General features: G+C 48.6%; 1 protein-coding gene across 4 annotated transcripts in view; it reads right to left on the bottom strand.

Annotated features, from left to right (window-relative positions):
- The window catches only part of DCAF8 (DDB1 and CUL4 associated factor 8), a 1,562,653-nt gene extending 1,545,917 nt beyond the window's left edge, over positions 1–16,736 (bottom strand). Inside the window, exon 1 of one of the 4 annotated variants that reach the window (XM_069635433.1) lies at positions 16,482–16,736. The gene's annotated coding sequence lies outside the window, so the exon portion shown is untranslated. The remainder of the gene's footprint in view (positions 1–16,481) is intronic. The other 3 variants (XM_069635432.1, XM_069635430.1, XM_069635431.1) reach the window with 3 other exon arrangements.
- Between the last annotated feature and the right edge of the window lie 1,837 nt (positions 16,737–18,573).

Raw genomic sequence — 18,573 nt, 5'->3', positions numbered from 1 at the left:
ATTTGGGCTGGGCCCCCCCCCTGTACATTCTACACGAAATTGGCCACTTGCTCATGCACTAGCGATGCCTCCATTGCCCTTATGCTGACATCAGCTTAGGTGGGGCTATTGCGAGATACACTTGGCTTTCATTTTGTGTGCCCTCAACTCCATCTTTGGACTAGACCGCACTCCGATACTACGAATAGGCTTCTCTCCCCGATGCAGCGCTGCGCACAGTGCCCTCATGGCCCCCACCTTTTCTTCCATTGTCTGAAAGCTTCACAAATCCCTTTCTCGCGGATGCGCCGGGGATAACTGAAACAAAATAGTAAAATGTATCATCTCATTCTTCCTCTGTGATCACCGTCCTGTGTGTGAACCGGCTCGAACCATGACTTGTAGCTCATCCATCTCCTCAAACTCCATCTCCTCAAACCTGCTCCTACCCTCTTACCCCCGCTGTTGGAAAATTACTGCCAATGTAACCCTGGCCTGTGCCCTCCTAAGGTATTCTCTTGATGTACCAGAAGTATGACCCTGCTGTGCGGCCCACCATAGAGTGCCCCCACTAAATCCAGACATCTGTCGCAGTATATTGTGTCCTAGAACTAACATATTCATTATACTTCCCACTCGCCTTGATGTACTAAGACCCACCCAGTCACCCAGGTTATCACGAGGGACAAGACCCCTAAACCCTGTGTCTCATAAAAGTCTCAATGAAAGACGATGTAATCACGTCAATGCAATTTATAGTTTGCAAAGATTTACTCAAAGGTGTATCAAGGATTGTCATTTATTATGTGTGTCAAGGAGTTCCCCCCCCTTCTCACCCGAGTTCGATCTTTGCTGGATTTCTTGGTTGATGCATTCTTGCAGACGGATCGTTTCTTGAATAAGGCTGCACGAGTCTCTTCTGACTCCGGCGTGCGTTCAAAGTTCCGGGATGCAAAGATCCAGGAATCCGGGAAATTTACAGAGTGCGCTACTAGCACACAATTCCAGGAATCAAGAAAGGAAGGAAAGGGACTAGGAATGGGGTTGGCTGGAAAGAAGCAAGTAAAACAATACCGCGAGCTATGGAGCGGTTCTGAACTTCCGAGACTGAGATGCCCTCCTCAGAGCCGCAAGAATTAAGAGAGAACTCTTGTTGGGTGGAGCACAGATACACCTCTACCCCGACTTCTCAGGGGCCGTCCAACGGGAGCGCAAGACTTTCCTGGCGGTAAAGAGAAGGCTAAGAGACCACGTAATTAAATACTCTATGCTATATCCCGCCAAACTGCGCATAGAGCATGCCAATCAGGTGTTTTTTTTGTCCACGATCCCAGAGGAAGCCTCCAGATTCATCGACGAACACTTCCCAGGATGAGCCTCCCCCAACCATGTTCCTACAACCATTACGTTGCCCCGTGGGGAGGTCGCCAACACGGACTACCTCTCTGCGCCAGGAATATATTAGTCTTTGCCTCCTCAGCAAGTTCAGTTTGGTTCACCATTACACGTCTGTGCCACATTAATGTGTGCAAAACCTTCAAGTTACGTACAATGTTTCTTTTTTAGGCACTATGTTTTATCCTGATCTGCCATCGGGCCAGAGCGGCGCCACCAGTCCGGCCAACAGGCCCCCAGGCATTGATGCCACTGGTTTGGATTTGGTTAATGGGTTTTGGGATTGTCATTCCTCTAGTTGGGTGTTATGTTATAAAAAGCTTGGCATTGGCAGCAGGGGCGGCTCACGGGGTAACGTTGAACGATTTGGACTGCAGGGCTGCTAAACCGGCCCATTGGATATCAACACTCTCTTGATACGAACACTGCTACATCGTTGTCTGAAAATAATTTGACTTTCATGAGCTGGAATGTGCGGGGATTGGGCAATTTTAAGAAAATGAGACAACTCCAGCTACAGGCCGAAGGTCATGGGACCAAGATACTCTTTTTGCAAGAGGCACATGCCTGCGCCGAACAATGTGCACGATTTGCCAAAATGTGGGGCCCCCAAAGATACTTCACCGACTTCTCTACCCAATGCCGCGGGTTTATGACTCTTATCCACAAGAGTCTTAAATTCACGCTTATATCCTCACAGATAGACCCCCAGGGCAGATATGTGCTACTCCATGGCAAGCTTCAGAACAGAGAGGTGGTCCTACTGAATATCTATGGCCCCAACATAGACGACCCTGAATTATATACACATCTCACATCCCTTCTCGATGGGTTACCTCTAGTTCCAATCCTTGGGGGGGGGGGGGGGGCGACTTCAACACAATTTTTGATGTAAACCTCGACAGATCTGGGTCCAGGCCCCGCCAACTCACCAAGGCAGCCTACGCCGCACTGTCATCCCTTCCCCGCCTCGCTATGGTTGACGCATGGAGACTCCTCTACCCTGACTCCCGCTCCTACTCCTTCTACTCCTTGGTGCACGACTCCTATTCCCGAATTGATAGATGGGTAATCTCCGATGTACTGATTAAAAATGTAACACAACTGACGATTCTTTCTAGAACCCTATCTGACCATCACCATGGGTTGGGGCTCGGAACACAACCGTACTAGACACTGGAGGATGAAACCCCACTCCCTCCTCGACCCCTTGTTTAGTTCTGAACTGGAGGTGGCTATCGAAGAGTTCTTTGAAATAAGTACAGATTCAGTGTCTTCACAGGCCACTCTATGGGAATCCTTTAAGGCATACATTAGGGGCATAGCGCTTTCCAAGGAAAATGGCATTCTCAGAACAATTTGGAGGGACATAAATCCAAACTATCGATCCTGGAAGCCCAATGCTCACTACTTTCAACCCCCGAGACCCTGGCATCTATAGGAGAGGAACTTGACACATTCCGGTCTCTGGCAGATCGTGAACAAAAGTTCCTGGATAACCCTGGCCTAGCGAGGAAATATGGAGAGGGTGAGCGTCCTGGCCGCTTCCTTGCTAGGCTTATTTGCCGCGAGCTAGGCGCACACATATCACTGGGGTCGAGGGGCCTGATGGCTCTTTGGCTATCTCACCTCAGGATTTTATACATTTTATGAAGCCTTGTACTCCAACGTGGATGGTGCCTCGATAGCTGAAGTCGACTCTTACCTTGATGCCATCCCCCTATCGGCCCTCTCCGCTGATATTATCGGGTTCCTCGACTCTCCGCTCACCCCTGAGGAGTTCTCGGACGAAGTGGACTCCCTCTCCTCTGGGAAGACTCCCGGCTCTGACGGCATCCCGATTGAATTTTACAAACACTATAAATCTCTTCTACTCCCTCACCTAATAGCTCTCTGGGAAGAATCAGTGGAGGTAGGCACATTTCCCCCCCATCACTCCGAGAAGCCACGATAACGGTATTACTCAAACCTGGTAAATCCCCCACACAATGTGGCTCGTACCGCCCACTTTCGCTCATAAATTGTGATGTCAAGATATATGCCAAATTGTTAGCGATAAGACTTGCCCCCTGTATGCCATCCGTTATCCACCCAGATCAAGCGGGCTTCATCCCAGGACGCTCCACCTCCTTGAACCAGAGACGCCTCTTTCATATAATTAGCAGAATAAGCCCCAATGTGCACGCAGTGGCCGCTACACTCGACATGCAAAAAGCGATTGATTCGGTCTCGTGGAAGTATCTCTGGCGGGTCCTCGAAAAATGCAAATTTGGACCCACCTTTTTCTCCTGGTCAGATTACTTTACACAGATCCGGTGGCCAGGGTCCGCACTGAAGACCGATGCTCCCCTCTCATTACGATCGCTAGGGGGACGAGACAGGGCTGTACATTCTCTCCTCTGATTTTCGCCATAGCAATAGAGCCTTTTGCTGATATGTTACACCAGTCCCAAGCACATAGAGGGTTGCGGACTGCGGGCCAGGATGGTATAGTGTCCTTGGACGCCGATGACGCACTTCTCTTCATTCGCTCTCCCTCCATTAATGTATCTCCGATATTGGAAGACGTCGTCCACTTCGGGCGCATCTCGGGCCTCAAGGTGAACTGCTCAAAATCCACTCTCTTCCCACTCACGGACTGTACCCTCCCTCCTCCCGATACTCTGGGATTCACGTGGGCTCAGTCGAAATTCACCTACCTTGGGACAGAAATAACTCGACAGTTCGAGTCGACCTTCGAGGAGAACTATCAAAATTATCTTACGCACCTGGCGACCAGGACCCTAGCCTGGAGCAAGCTACCGATCTCCCTAGCAGGTAGAATAGGGATATTTGTGATGATAGTATTGCCCCAACTACTCTACAGGTTCACCAACATCCCCCTATGGCCAGGAAAGGGCTTCTTTCACACAGTGACACGCACAAGCAACTCCATCTTGTGGCACTCGGGTGCGGCCCGACTTAAACTTGGAACCTTGTCTACCCTGATGGCTAGTGGCGGTTTTGGGGACCCTGATTTTCTTAAATACTGTCTGGTTTCTCAAATCCAATACACGTCATACTGGTTTAACACGATGGACCCCCTCCACATGTCAGACTCGAAAAAACGGTTAGTGGCTGAGATATCCGCTCCTTGGTGATACAACCCATCTCTTCAGTCCTAGACAACCCATCTCTTCAGCCCTAGACTCGCTTGACCCGGTGGCATTAACGAAAACGTAGAAACTGTTGGCACGGTCCACCCGTTCCATGGCAACCTCCCACTTTGAAACTTCTCCCAGGGGTCCCACGAGTACCACCACCAATCGTGCGCTGTTGGGCCGAGGCGGATATGAGCTGATCCGTGACGTCTTCGAGCCGGGCAGCTTCATTGAATGGCCGGACCTCCCATTGTCTCTCAGACGAGGCCCGTGTGTATGGCTCCAATACTTGTCCTTCCGAAAAACACTCAAACAAAAATACCCCATGTTCCCAGCGATACCGCCAGGCGATCCTGCTATTGAAGAACTGACTTCCCCTACACCCACTAGAGGTAAAACATCTAGACTGTACACTATGACTCAATCCAGGTCTACCCCGGAATTCACTAAACTGAGGAGAGCATGGGAAGACGACCGACGAGAGGTGGCAGACGAGCGCTGGGCTCAAATGTGCGCTCGCATACACGGGGTGTCCTTTAACGCCTGCTTCAAATGGATTCAGCTTAAGGTACTTCATAGATTCCATCATACCCTGAGCAGACTGCATCGCATGCTCAATGACCACTCCCCGAGATGCCCCAGATGTGGCCAGGATATTGCCGACTATATTCACATGATATGGTCCTGCCCCCGCCTTACCCAATTCTGGGGTATGGTGTACTCAACCATGTCTGCGGTCCTCGGACATCCTATCGACCCTTCTCCAATAAGGTACCTTTACCCTGATTTGCCCGGACTCCCCCGGGACTCCAAAAAACTGGCTGGATTTTGCATGCTTCTCGCAGTACGATCCATTCTACTTTGTTGGCTACGCCCCACACCCGCACAGTGGCTTAAGGCAATTACTTGGGCCTCAGACACTGAGGAAACCTGGTCCTTGCTACAACCTACTCACTCAAGACCCAGAGATGTCTGGCTCAAATTCCGATCTTATATGTCCGATTTAAAGGCGGCATCGAATGCATCACCCCCAGCTGTTACCCCTTACTCACCCTAGTTCCCCATCCTAAATCACAGTTCCCCCTACCTCGCACTCACTCTGCATATGCGCTTGAAGGATACGACTACATTGTAAGCAGTTGCTGTATGCCTGTATTATTTATATTGTAATTACAGTGTACTTGCCTTGTGTGTTTCCCGCCTATGTTGTGCTGCCAAGCTAAATAAAAGTTTAAAAAATAAATAAATAAATAAATAAATAAATAAATAAATAAAAGGGAACAGTCACATAGCTCCCTAGTGTCCATTCATAGTCTACTTGTATTCCGACAAACATAACAGATAGAGATGGTGGCTAGATTAAATGTCTATTTCTACTGTGTTTATCTCTACATATGGCGTATAACTTTCAACAATAGTTCTAACTGAGCCAAATGCCCAATAAGATTGCAAAAAACAATGATCACTATGCAAGTATACATTACAAACTTTGTTGCATACATAAAGATGTTGCCAGATACAAAAACATAGTCCATAATCGCTGATTGAGCTTCTCTGCCCCAAGTGGCCCTAGCCGGGGTATCACATGAAACACATCCATTGTGCATATACATCCCTCTCAATTGCATCAAGGATATCCAAGCCTTCCATCTCGTTCTCGTAGCGGCCCTGCCCATGGCCAGTTTTGGGAAGTGTGCATCTAAATTCAGACATGTAATATTTAGATCTTCCACCACTCATCCAGCAAAGTAGCCACTCTATCCAAGAAAGCATCAGAGGACAAACTGGAAGGATTCCAGTATACATTGATCATGTTAATGGGTCCTGCAACGTCCACTGTTGCCACTGGCGTGGCGTCTTGGCGCTCTTGCGGGTCTGCAATGGAAGGAGAGTTGGGGCGGTTTGTTAGTGAGATTGAGAGGGAGAAGAGCAAGAGAACTTTGATGTGCAGTTGGCAGCTTAAGTTCGGAGAAACCGGTCACTGAGCATTGGTGCATTTTCAGTTGCTAGCCGTCATGTGATGTTGAGATACGATTGTGTATGGTTTGTTTTCATGTCCCGGTGCTGTGAAGTGGGTGCGGTTTGTGGTGCGATAGAGGTATGGATGCGTTTAGTTCAGAGTTTGAGTTTGCAGAATGGCGAGTTTTCAGTACTGTTAGTGCTGATACATTTCCTACCCCCAGCAATCAGTCCAAATGCGACACATTTCCCACCCTAAACAGTCCATTCAGGTGCGACATACTCCCCAACTTATAAACAATCTATTGAGGTGTAATATATTTCTGGACCCTAACAGTCTAAGAGTGATGCATTTCTCACCCAGAAAGTCTTTCTCAGGGAGAAAAACCCAACATGATGCAGATGTTACACAGTGCCTGTCTCAAGGTGCAGCAGAGAGCGTGAGGCTTAGCTGTACTATTAGACCAAATGCAGAATGTGGGTAACCTACACAAACGCCCTGTGTAAAATATAGTTACTTTTAACAATTAGGCTACATTCAAGATAAGGCTAACCTATGCACGTAGGCTAAATGCAGGTAGGTATGTGATATCAGGTAATTAGAGTGGTTGTTTTTTCTGGAGTGATTAATGTTTGTACTCCACCTTTCTGGTAGTTTTCTCTTGTTGGATTTAGCGAGTTGAGTTGTCTTGATGGGAGTAGGCCCCTTTGCTTTATCCTGGTTCATGTTGTGTTTGCCACAGCCCTTTGCTTGGTCTGGGTTCATGTTGGCTTTGTCACCGTTTTCATGGGGTTCCTTTCCATGTATTTTGCTTATTTTGTGGTGCGTAGATGTTGTTACGATGTTTTCATCCGCTTCAGAACTGAAGAGCCAGGATTCATCATAAATACACCCATCGCCGGAAATATATTCACATCCCAGTAGAGTTTGGAGGCCGGCATATAATGGTTGGAAACTTTCAAAGTACACAGCTCCATCCTCACGCCATTTCGGACGCCCATTAGAAGACCAAACATAGGTCTCCCTTTTGGGCCTTTCAAGGACGGATTTAAAAGAATATTGTAGCCATCCCAAACCGGTGCTTCCGCAAGCCAGGTTTCTTGAAAAAAGAATGAATAAAAAGCTCCCATGTTTTGGCCTCCCTCCTGGAACAAATGGGTAAACTCTCACGTGATCCAAGAACCCATCCAGAGTCCCTCGGGTGTTTTTTCTGGATCTAGTTATTCACTATTGGATGATAAAACCCTTGCCAACCATGACCAGTTTTGCTCCGACTCTGATAAGGATCCTGCAACACTTAGATTACCTGTCTCAGTTTCTGCTTTGAAAAACTGCAAGTCAATTTGAGAGGTGGAAGATTAGTTTGCTTTTTCACCTTAAATCCCTACAAATTCTCAACCCGCTTAGCTGCCAAAACTTCGGACCCATTTACTTCAACTAGATCGTAACCCATCGGTAAAAGTAAATCATTCTTATCACCAGACAAGATTCAGCATGTAGAAATGCACTGTCAAAAACCGATCTCATTACAAAACCATCTGGTCAATCTCACGAGATTTAACAGATCTCATGGAGGGAATAGCAGCAAATAAATTCAAAACATTAGCATGATTCAATACAGTGACTTATTGAGAGATGGGTAAACGTTCCAAGGTCCTCTTTACAACCGGATGGATGATAATGCAGCTGCAAATAATTGGGGTATTTCCCCAGGGCTTGAGCCAACAGTATTGTTCTTTCCTCTAGTCTAAGAAACTGTGAGGCCACCTTCCCCACTGAGTCCTGTTTTGGAGAGCGCCATTACAGGAAGCTAGGAATGCTTAATCTATGATCGCACCACCTTCCACCCTAGATGTCTCCATTGAGTGGGTTGACAAATAATCAATTCTATATAAGGGTCATCCTTCGTGACCTGCGGCTAATGGCAGGCTGCTGGGGTAGATTTGAGACCTGACCCAAAGCAGCCTCTTCATCTGTATTCCTTCCTGAGCCTTTCACTCTTTGTTGGTCACTCACGGGAATCGTTAAAGCCCTCCGGAACTTCCTGTAACCACAGTTGCAGGTTTTCACAGGCAACTTCTTATTTTTAGATTTCTTTGACTGTTTCCCTTCCGCCCCCCTCTTGGTCTACCCTTGTGGCGTTGATAAAAGATATACTAGCTAATTTGCTCTTGAGGCATCTATTCCCCCATGTTAATGGGTGATAATAAGCAGGCTGGCTCAAATGTAGAAGAGTATCTACTGAATAAGCAATGCCAGACTTAGAGGAGGTTGTTCCTGTGATGCCAGAATTTCTTGGACCACACCTCCGGAGGCTGATCTCATAGAAAAGGCTGAGGCAGCTGGCCAGGGTTTATATCTTCATCTCAGCCAGACTAGTCCGTTGCTTAGATGCAGGAATACACCCTTCAATAAAGGATACTTTAGTATTTAACAGTTTTAAAAAGGGCAACTTGATCACAAATGTTCAGCAAGTTCACCAAGTAGAAATTAAACGTTGGTAAAGACGAGGGGGGGGGGAATCTGCTGAAGGGACTGTATAAGCAATCCTCGTGGATGTGTTGAAAAGTTGAAAAGAGAGAGGAAGATGAAGACCCTGAATCAGATCTACTTCGCTCTCTCTCCAGGTACAACAGTGGGGAGGCTGACAGCGGTTCATGCTGTACCGACTGCAGAGTGACCAAAGCCTCCGGTTCATTCCTGTTAACAGATGCAGAGGCTTTATCTCTACGAGCAACCTCAGACCCCTGCCGCCATTCTTGAGACATCATAGCAGTACAGAAGACCCCCACCACACCACAGGTTTCACTTCCTCTCTGCCATCAGAGGCCGCTGTGTGCCGGAGATGTATTAACACAGAGTTTAAAAAAGCCATTAGGCAGCTAGATGATACTGGGGACGGGGCATTCCCCCTGTCGTGCCAAATGGCCACCCTGATTGGACACTTTATTGCCAACTAAACTGTCAATCGCTCATAGCTGGAAATCTGCAGAGGGTTTGTTGTTCCAGATGTGGCGATACATCTGTCTGGAAACCCTTTACTGACTTTTCTGAAAACAGACCAGCGATAGTCATCAGACCCCCACTTCTGCGACACCACATTGGTTTATGACGCGTGATTGGTATGAGGGTGCTGGGACATAAGGGATCTACAGTATTACAGTGTTGTGGGTCTCGGGGTTGCTGGGCTTTCCCTTGATGTGTAGAGCACATGAAACTCTTTGCCCCTGGTCATTTTGTCCACTGCAATGTGATTTGAGTTCATGCATATGACTTTTCCCACAGTATGTTAAATAAAATTGGTTTGAAAGAAGAAGAAACAAAAGAAAACACATCAGGCAGTTGGAGAGAAATATAAGGAGGACTGTGTCTGCCAAAAGGGCGAGTCCAAAGGGGAGTTACAGACAAATCTGTAATTTGTGACACGGGTGATTTCTCCATGCTTACTTTTGCTCGTATGGGAGAAATCAATTTTGTATGTAAATCCAACACAAACAAACAATAAGGCATTGGAGGAGGTGTTAAGGCTGTGTTGACTTCCTGGATATCTAGAAGTGGCAGCTCTTCCACCAGTAAGTTAGAGTCTTGAGCTGCGGCCGTTGCAACAAGATTCTAATGGGGGGACATTATCCCCATCGTAATTACCTTGCTACACAAGGCATAGGGAGGGCCTGCTTCATAAATTGACAATGCACCGACTTATCGCAGCACTAACATGGGTTTCTCCCCGTCACCTCCCGTTTACCTTACGTGCAATGGCAATCTACAGCGCACTCCGCCAGTACTTGAAGGAGCACAAGGAGGACAAAAGCAACAGCAACAGTAGCAACCTCCAGGACTGTCTGCTTGGCACCAGTGTGCCCTAGCCCTCAGACCAACCGTAGTCGCAGCCATAGCCTTCAGGCCAGCAGCCAAGCAGCCGGTCGACACATGTCTGTTAGCAACACCAACCCACACTCTTCTACAGCGCACACCATTGAGCCTCCAGAGCCCCTCTCACAGACTAGTCTGTTAGAGGAAAGGACCTAAGTTGAACCAATCGTAAAGCTGCACTGCTGGGAAACTGCAGCAGCCACTTCCAACAATCTTCTTTTCGAGAACAGTGCATTTCCAACATACTTACATTAATGTACCTTCTGCCCCAGTCATGAAGTTTCCTCCCTGCGCTCTAGCTCCCACGTAGCATGAACAGGAACCAAAGAGCTATTCCTGGTGCGTGCACATGCGCACAAGATTGCTGATGACAAAGTGCCCAGCTCTGTTTGTATGTGCGAGGGATGCGCAGGTGCACCTCCCTCACACATACAATCATGCAGTCAGCATCCCTGGCTTTGTATGGCTCATTGGATATATGCGAAGTTGAGGAACAGAACTGGCAAACGGAAACTGCACTTCCCTTTAACAGTTCAAGCCAGCCGAGGAGGGCTCCCTCAGCTGAAATTTGCAGCTGAGGGAGTGCTCAGTGTTTACACTATGCTGGCTCCTCCATAACGACCGAGGATGCCCATGGGTCAGCACCCCCTTGCCATTTATGGAGAAGCCACCACTGGTACACCATCAATGAATGTATGCGCAGGGTTGATGTGACTGGAGAGGAAATATTGTTGACTTTGAAGTCATGTACACGAACTACACTTTTGGTAATGCAGTGGATTTGGCATACCTCTGATCTGTACCCCTCCCCGGAAGTCCTTCAAGGATGGCAACCTTCCCCACATTGCCACTCTTAACTCTCGCTCAGCTGTCAAACACTCCTCCAACATCTGCTGCCTTCTGGAAGCACTTGACCTCGGTTTCACCGAGACATTGTTCACGGCCAGCTCTGTCACAAGCTTTGACACGCTCCTCTCTGACGGTTACAAGATCCTCAGCGCGCCCAAGTCCACCCTCTCCAGAGGGGGTGTAGCCCTGATCTTCCCTGAGTGAATTCCTGCCTCTGCCATTCCTACGCAGGCCTACTCTTCTTTTGAATGCCTCATCTGCAGGCTCTCTCTCTCTCCCCTAGCCATTCCCTTACTGTGGCTACTATCAGCCACCTGGTCAGATTTCCTCCTTCGAGTGGGCGGACCTCTCCTCCTCACTCCTGGCCTCGACCACTCAACTCTATCCTTCTTCTTGGAAACTTCAACATCCACCTGGATGCCTCCTGTCCTCCCTCTGGACGCTTTTGCAACCTATGCGATTCATTCATTCTCTCTCACACTCTGGATGTTCTAATCTCCTCAGATCTTCTCCTTTCAGTCCCTCTCACCACTTCTCTCTCCTGGAGAGAGAACGTTCTCCTTTCCTCCCATCTCACCCTCTCTACTCCACAGGCCAAGCCACTTCCATCACTGCCACCCACCTTCTCGATCATCCGACCCATGAAGCGCGTTTCAGTTGAAGCTTTCGCCACCACTTTCTCACCCCCCCACCCCTGCTTTGACTGACTCCCACCCCGACACAGCCCTCTCCATACTCCACTCTACTCTATCTGAGACTCTTGACATCCTTCCCCCTGTCATGAGGATCCGCTTTAAGCCCAAAGCCAAGTGCAACTCCTGGTACAACTCAGACCTCGTCACCCTTAAACGCAAGTGCAGGGTGGCTGAGAGGAAATGGCGTGCTTCCTGTACATCCTCTGACAAACTGGCCTGCCGCCTGCTCCAAAGGCAATACCGGCTCTCTGTCTCACCATGAAGAGAGCTCATATCCAAGCCCACGTCTCGGCGGCTTCTAACAACTCGGCTGAACTCTTTCTGCAAGGAACTGGCCAATCCTGCCGCAGTTTCTACCTCTCCTGTCCCTTCCCAAGCCCTCTGTGCGGCACTGGCTTCTCACTTCATCTCTCAAACTCAGGACATCCTGTCCTCACTCTCCTCCTCTCCCCTCCCTCCCTGCTCTTCCCATGTACCTTCTGCAGCCACCTCTCCTCCCTCCTTCTCAGACTTTCCCCTGTTCTACGCAGACGAGGTTTCTAGACAAGTCTGATCTATGACAGTCTCCTCAAAACAGGTTCACTCCTGTTCCTCCATAACCATCATGGACCACAATGACACACTGGTTCCTGCCCTGGCTGACTTCTGCAACCACTCCTTCACCACTGGAGTCTTCCCATCCCCCCTGAAGCACTCCCATGTACACCCTCTTCTTAAGAAACCCTCTGCCGATCCCTCCTGTGCAGCTAACTATCGCCTAATCTCCATCACTCCCTTCCTGGGCAAGCTCCTGGAAAAACTGGCCATCTTCCAGCTTAATCTCCACACTGAATCTTTTGGTTGCCTTCATGACCACCAGTCTGGCTTCAGAGCTGCCAGAAGCACAGAACCTGCTCTCCTAAACATCCGTGAAGACCTGCTCCCCAACCTCGACTAACACCCCCTGTGTCCTCATCTTGCTTGATCTCTCTTCTGCCTTTGATATGGTCAACCATTCCATCCTGCTAAATTGTCTCTGTGATAACCTGGGTATTACAGGTCAGGCCCAGGCGTGGTTGACCTCCTTCCTCTCGGACCGACCCTCCCAGGTCCAACTTGGGTCCTTCTTCTCTGCCATCTTTTTCTCTACCTGTGGTGTCCCCCAGGGGTCTAACCTCTCTCCCTGGCTGTTCAACCAATACCTGGCACTCCTTGCCCACTGCATTGCCGCTCTCTGCCCCACCTTTCAGTGCTATGCGGACGACACTCAGCTCATTTTCAGGCTTCCTTCGGCCACCTCTTCTCCGTCCCTCATCTATGACTGTCTGCTATCCAGGAGTGGTGTGCCGCCAATGACCTCTGCCTTAATGCCAGTAAGACTGAGATTCTCCTCATCAGCGCTCCCACTCCCTCCTTTCCTGTAACTCTCTGGCCGGCCTCTCTTGGCCCTCTTCCTGCCCCCATTTTGACTTATTTCAGTCTAGGTTCCGGCCTTGTAGGGGAACTGAATCAGTCCTGAACTCAGTGCTCGACCTGGCCCGCTTGGTGGACCAGGGTGCTGTCGGCGCAGTTGTTCTTTTAGATTTGTCTGCTGAGTTTGACACCGTCGACCATCCTACCCTGATCTCCCGGCTCTCTACGGCCGGCCTGTCTGGCAAAGTCCTGGACTGGTTTGTCTCCTTTTTGGCTCACCGTTCACAATCAGTTTCTCTCCCTCCTTTTCGCTGTAGCCCAGTCTTACTATACTGTGATGTTCTGCAGGGGTCTGCCCTCTCCCCGATTCTTTTCAATTTGTTTATTAGGCATCTTCTGGCTCTCATTCACTCCCATGACTTCGGCTATTATTCCTACGCTGACGACACCCAAATTCTGGTTCGTCTTGACCTTAATCATGCCAATACGGCCAGTTGGTTTAGGTTGTGTCTTCAAGAGGTCGGGGATGTCATCAAATTGGCTCAAACTAAATGGTAGCAAGACGGTGGTACTGGAGGCTGGTACCACCTCGCCTTTTCTTTATTGGACCAATCATTGCTGGCTGGCCTCCCTTAGTCCTCTCCCGGTCCCTGTGGCATCCGTAAAGAATTTGGGGGTTGTTATCTCCTCCTCTCTTGCGATGGATGCCCAGGTCACATCAGTATGTAAGAGTGGTCATTTTAAGCTGTGCATACTCCGTAAAGTCCTCCCTTTTATACCGGAAAAATGTTGTACTCCGGTGGTAGCAGCAGTAATCTTGAGTGGTCTAGATTACTGCAACTCACTATATCTTGCCCAGCCCTGCTATGTGATTCATTGGTTAGAGTTATTGCAGAACGCTGCTGTGAGAGCTATCCTTCGGCCCCCGATTGGAGCCCACATTACACCCCTGCTGAGGCAGCTGCACTGGCTCCCGGTGGACAAGAGAATATTGTTCAAATCCTTGTGTATGGTACATCAGGCTTTTAATGGCCTTGGGCCAGAATATATTCAAGAAAGCTTTTCTGGTCAAGGTCCCCCGGTTTATACTGACTTGCACTGGCGCCCATGCCTGTTCAGTGGCTGCCGCCAAGGCCTGGAATGCTACTCCCCTGTCATTGCGGATGACAGTCGGTCACCTTACCTTTCGGTGTATGCTCAAAACAACTGTGTTCTAATTTGTTATATGGTAGTACTGTATTCATCCAAGCGCCAGTGTGCCTTCGGGTGTTTGTGTACTCTACAAATACGTCTAACACCTGCAAGGCCAAAAACCTTGAGGTCATCTTCAACTCCACACTCTCTTTCTCTCCTCACATCGCTGATGTCTCTAAGAAGTTACACTACCAGCTGCACCTCCACAGAGGTATTCTTCCTTTCCTCTCCTTCCCCCAGAAGCTCACTGTCTCCAGAGCTCTGGTTCTCTCTGGACTATTGCAACAGCCTCTTTCTAAATCTGCCTGCTTCTGCAACTCATCCAGAACAGGACTGAGAGACTTGTACTTGGCTTCAAGCCCAGGGATCGTATCTCTCCAGGACTGAAATCTCTGCACTGGCTCCCAGTGGCTGCAAGGATTAAGTTCAAAACACTCTGCATCGTCCACAAGGCCTTCTGGGGCCTCAATACCTTCAACTCTCTCTTCCTAAATATCTTCCTTCTCGAGCTCTTCGCTCAGCGGCCTCCAACTCCCTCAGGGTCACTCACTTCTCCAAGCAACAAGGTGGTGGTAGATCTCTCTCTTCAGCTGGGGCCTCCCTCTGGAACAGCCTACCTGCCTCCCTGAAACTTAAGGAGAGCCGCCTTCGGTTCCGGAAGCACCTTAAAACCCTTGCTCTTTGCTTCTGCTTTCTCTCCCCTGCTGAATTCCGGGCTGATACTGAGACTGCTCTGGTTAGGTTACCTGGACCCTTCTGATCTCTGGCCCAAGCCCTCTCAGATGCACAGCTGCACTGCCTCCCTGGCAACCCCTGCACCTGGGGACTGTTTTCTGTATCCCTACAGTCCCCCCACCAGCACTTATTTCAGCACTCACCCTGCACTTGCCACCTGCTCGTTATTTATTTGTTTATTCCCCCCCATGTACTGCACGTCCCATTTTTTTTTATTGATCTTGTTTATTTATTATCCCCCACACTTTTCTTTTCCACCTTCCCTTGCACTTGCGCGATCTGAATGACACATGGCCTAGTAAGATTGTTGTCTTCCCTCTGTTCCCCACCACCTTGCCTCGTCGCGCCTTGAAACACCTGCGTATAGGCGCGTTATAAATGCCATATCATATCCACAGACCTGCCCTACAGTAGAAGGCTACCAGGGTAGCTCAGCAGGTTGAGTGACTGTTGATAAGGTTATGTAAATTCTATGACTTCTTGCAATTCCCTATAAACAAACAAGTGTTATAATACGTGTTCGGCCAGGGGCTGGGCTGGTAGCTTGCTTATATTTGGGGAGAGGGACATTTCCGGCCCAATAGTGAAAGTCAAGAATTGGCACCCATGAACCCCCAGTTTAATTTACTATCAGTGCAATAGAAGCATTTATTTGTGATCAGTAAGCAATAATAGCTTTAGAAATATATCCTGTGATAAAACACAAAAGAAGGAGCACAAAAATCAAAGGGTATTTCCATGGCAATCAGACAAAAAAAAATGTTAAAACGAGTGAATGCAAGTTTAGGCATGTTTCAGTTTGGAAATGTATTTTTTTTCTAGACATGTGTAAGCTTCACATTTGGAAAACAATAGTGTATCCAGCAAGTAGGTAGCCTGATTTTGAAGAGATGGCCCCCACCCCAGTGATATTCATGGATCATTGACTCCTGTGGTGTTCCTTTCAGGCCAGAAGAACGATCTCTGGCTCAGCCAGAGTCTGCAAACGCTTGAATGACGACTGGATGAAGGGACAATTTTAAGGCCCCTGCAAAGAGTTATTTACCAGAGTACGGGCATGACACTAATGGGGGCGGGTGGGGGCAATTGCACGCTTTGCCCCCCTCCCCTCTAGGGTTGTCAAGGATTGGGAGAAGGGAATCCGAGCAGCCGAGTGATAAGGGGCTTCTGCTTGGGGTCTGCTTTTCGTAGGGGTAGAGGATGCCAGGACAAGCAGAGAGAATGTGAGGGGGTCTGGTACATAAATAAATAATTTAAAAAAAAACTTACCTGCAAGTGGATGGGAGATGGATGGCGTCGTTTCTGAGCCCGAAGTTCCTAGGAAGCCTTCGAGGGATCCGGGTGACGTCACTCGTCCCAGCTGAACTCCTACCCTTGCCGAGGGAGAAGTGCCGTGATCAAAGGAAAGCCACAGCCACCCACAGGAAAATACAGGTGCCGGGGGGCCATGGCACTGACACCTTCTACATGTCACATGGAACACGCCGCACGGAGTACGTCTGACGTGCCAGGCGTGCGTGCCCCATTTTCGCCCTGAGTCGGCTCGCTCTTAAAGGTGTAGTGTTGCTTTAGACATGCAGCCGCGTGACGCTCTCCATGCGTGAGGACTGAGGAGACGTTGTTAATGAAGGCCAGTTAGCTCGCAGTGGACGCAAGTGCAAGCAAAGTTTAGGAATGGAATAGGGTGTCCTTGGTGAGTGGCTGGTCCATCGCCGAAAATAAACTTGGCTAGACCAACTTCCAGCCGAAGCATAACACTGTCTATGCAGTGGCTGCCACCCGGTGTTATTATGTAAATCCGGGTGTAAATCGCTCAGATTATTTTAATACTAATAGCTGACACAGAGTACCCTAATAGACCTGAAAAGACGAACACAATATAATCATCTCCTGTAAATCTATTGAGAGTAATGCGTTGGGGGTTCTGTGGCAGCTTTAATGACAAGAGGAGTGATTCATGGGTCCTTCATGAGCAAAAAAACAAGCCCCTGCGAGAAAAGGTAAACGGGCTGCTGTGAACTCTCCTTGGAGACATAGTAAAGCCCGATTCAAGGCAGGGGTTAAGCCTCACAAATATATTAATTCTGTCTGGGCACAGGGTCAAAGTACACGCAAGGTTTGATCTAAGACCCAAGTGAGTGCAGCAACTGAAACGGATAACTATTATCCCAGTGACCTTGAGTTCCTGTGCTCTATTATTGAAAAAGAGCATCCATATGTAAACGATCTCGGGCGTGTTCCCAAAGAGAGCAATGGAAACATTTACAACGCAGTTTGTAGAGTAAAGGACTTCAAGTAAATCGTGCAAAGTCTTGCGAGATTATAATGCGAGATTACAAGCGGGACTTCCCACTAACATTATTATGAGCGGGGCGAGCCAGCAGAAAGCACGGCAGCCCAACGCTGCCTCTGCAGACACCCTGCCATGGACATATTATCTTTCCCTGCATTCAGGTGAAGCCAGCAGTGATTCTGCACATAATTAACGTATATATATGTACATATATATATATATGCTGAGATTGTACATATTAATGAGAAGCCAGTGCTGTGTATGCAGAGATTAAATAAGCATAACTACAACTTCCTGCCTGCGTGTGATCCTTAACCAGAAATAATTGGCGACGAGGATCAAAGCGTGACCCATGTACCCCACGATGCAAGGGCTAACGCCACCACCACCATTCCTGCAAGTCCCAGGCAAGCCAACTATTCCATGGTTCCAATGGGAGCCTTTGTTTCAAACTGACCTAGAAGTGATGTGGGGGAACAAGTTACCCAGCTCCACGTAATAAAGCCATGTTGCTGAATGCGCTGGGCGTGGAAAGACAAAGAACGTTTGCAGGCCTAAACCCGGAAGTCCCAACAGGAGAAGGCGATGATGCCTATCAAGAAGCCAAGCAGAGAATAGCCAGGAGGTTTTCATGTAAAGAAAACATTTTGCTGCACAGAATCAGATTCTAATGCAAGAACCGGCAGAACCTGTGGACGATTAAATGGTCAAGTTAAGAGAGTTGCCGGCATTGTGAGCTTTTGGAGCTACGTCGGAAGAAAGAATCTGTGACATGCTCATTGTGCACACGAACAACAGAAAGGTACAAGATAAGTTTGTTCTTGAGAAGGAAATATTGTTAGACAAAGCAATTCAAATTGCAAGGGCGGTGGAAGAGACGTCCTGCAGGCGTAAGGAGTGGGGAATCACCTTGCAATCACCAGAAGTACAGTGGGTACAGTCCAGAGGCAGACGAGACAAAGGGGAACGCGAGACCAGAGATGACGCAGCAGGGAGACGTGAACTGTTGAAGTGCCACAGATGTGCCAGTACCAGTCACCTAGCCAACAGCAGAGAATGTCCAGCAAG

This window comes from Ambystoma mexicanum, chromosome 1q (assembly GCF_040938575.1).
Source record: "Ambystoma mexicanum isolate Mex_15411 chromosome 1q, UKY_AmexF1_1, whole genome shotgun sequence".
Classification (NCBI taxonomy): domain Eukaryota; kingdom Metazoa; phylum Chordata; class Amphibia; order Caudata; family Ambystomatidae; genus Ambystoma; species Ambystoma mexicanum.
This window is presented reverse-complemented; position numbering and strand designations above follow the sequence as displayed.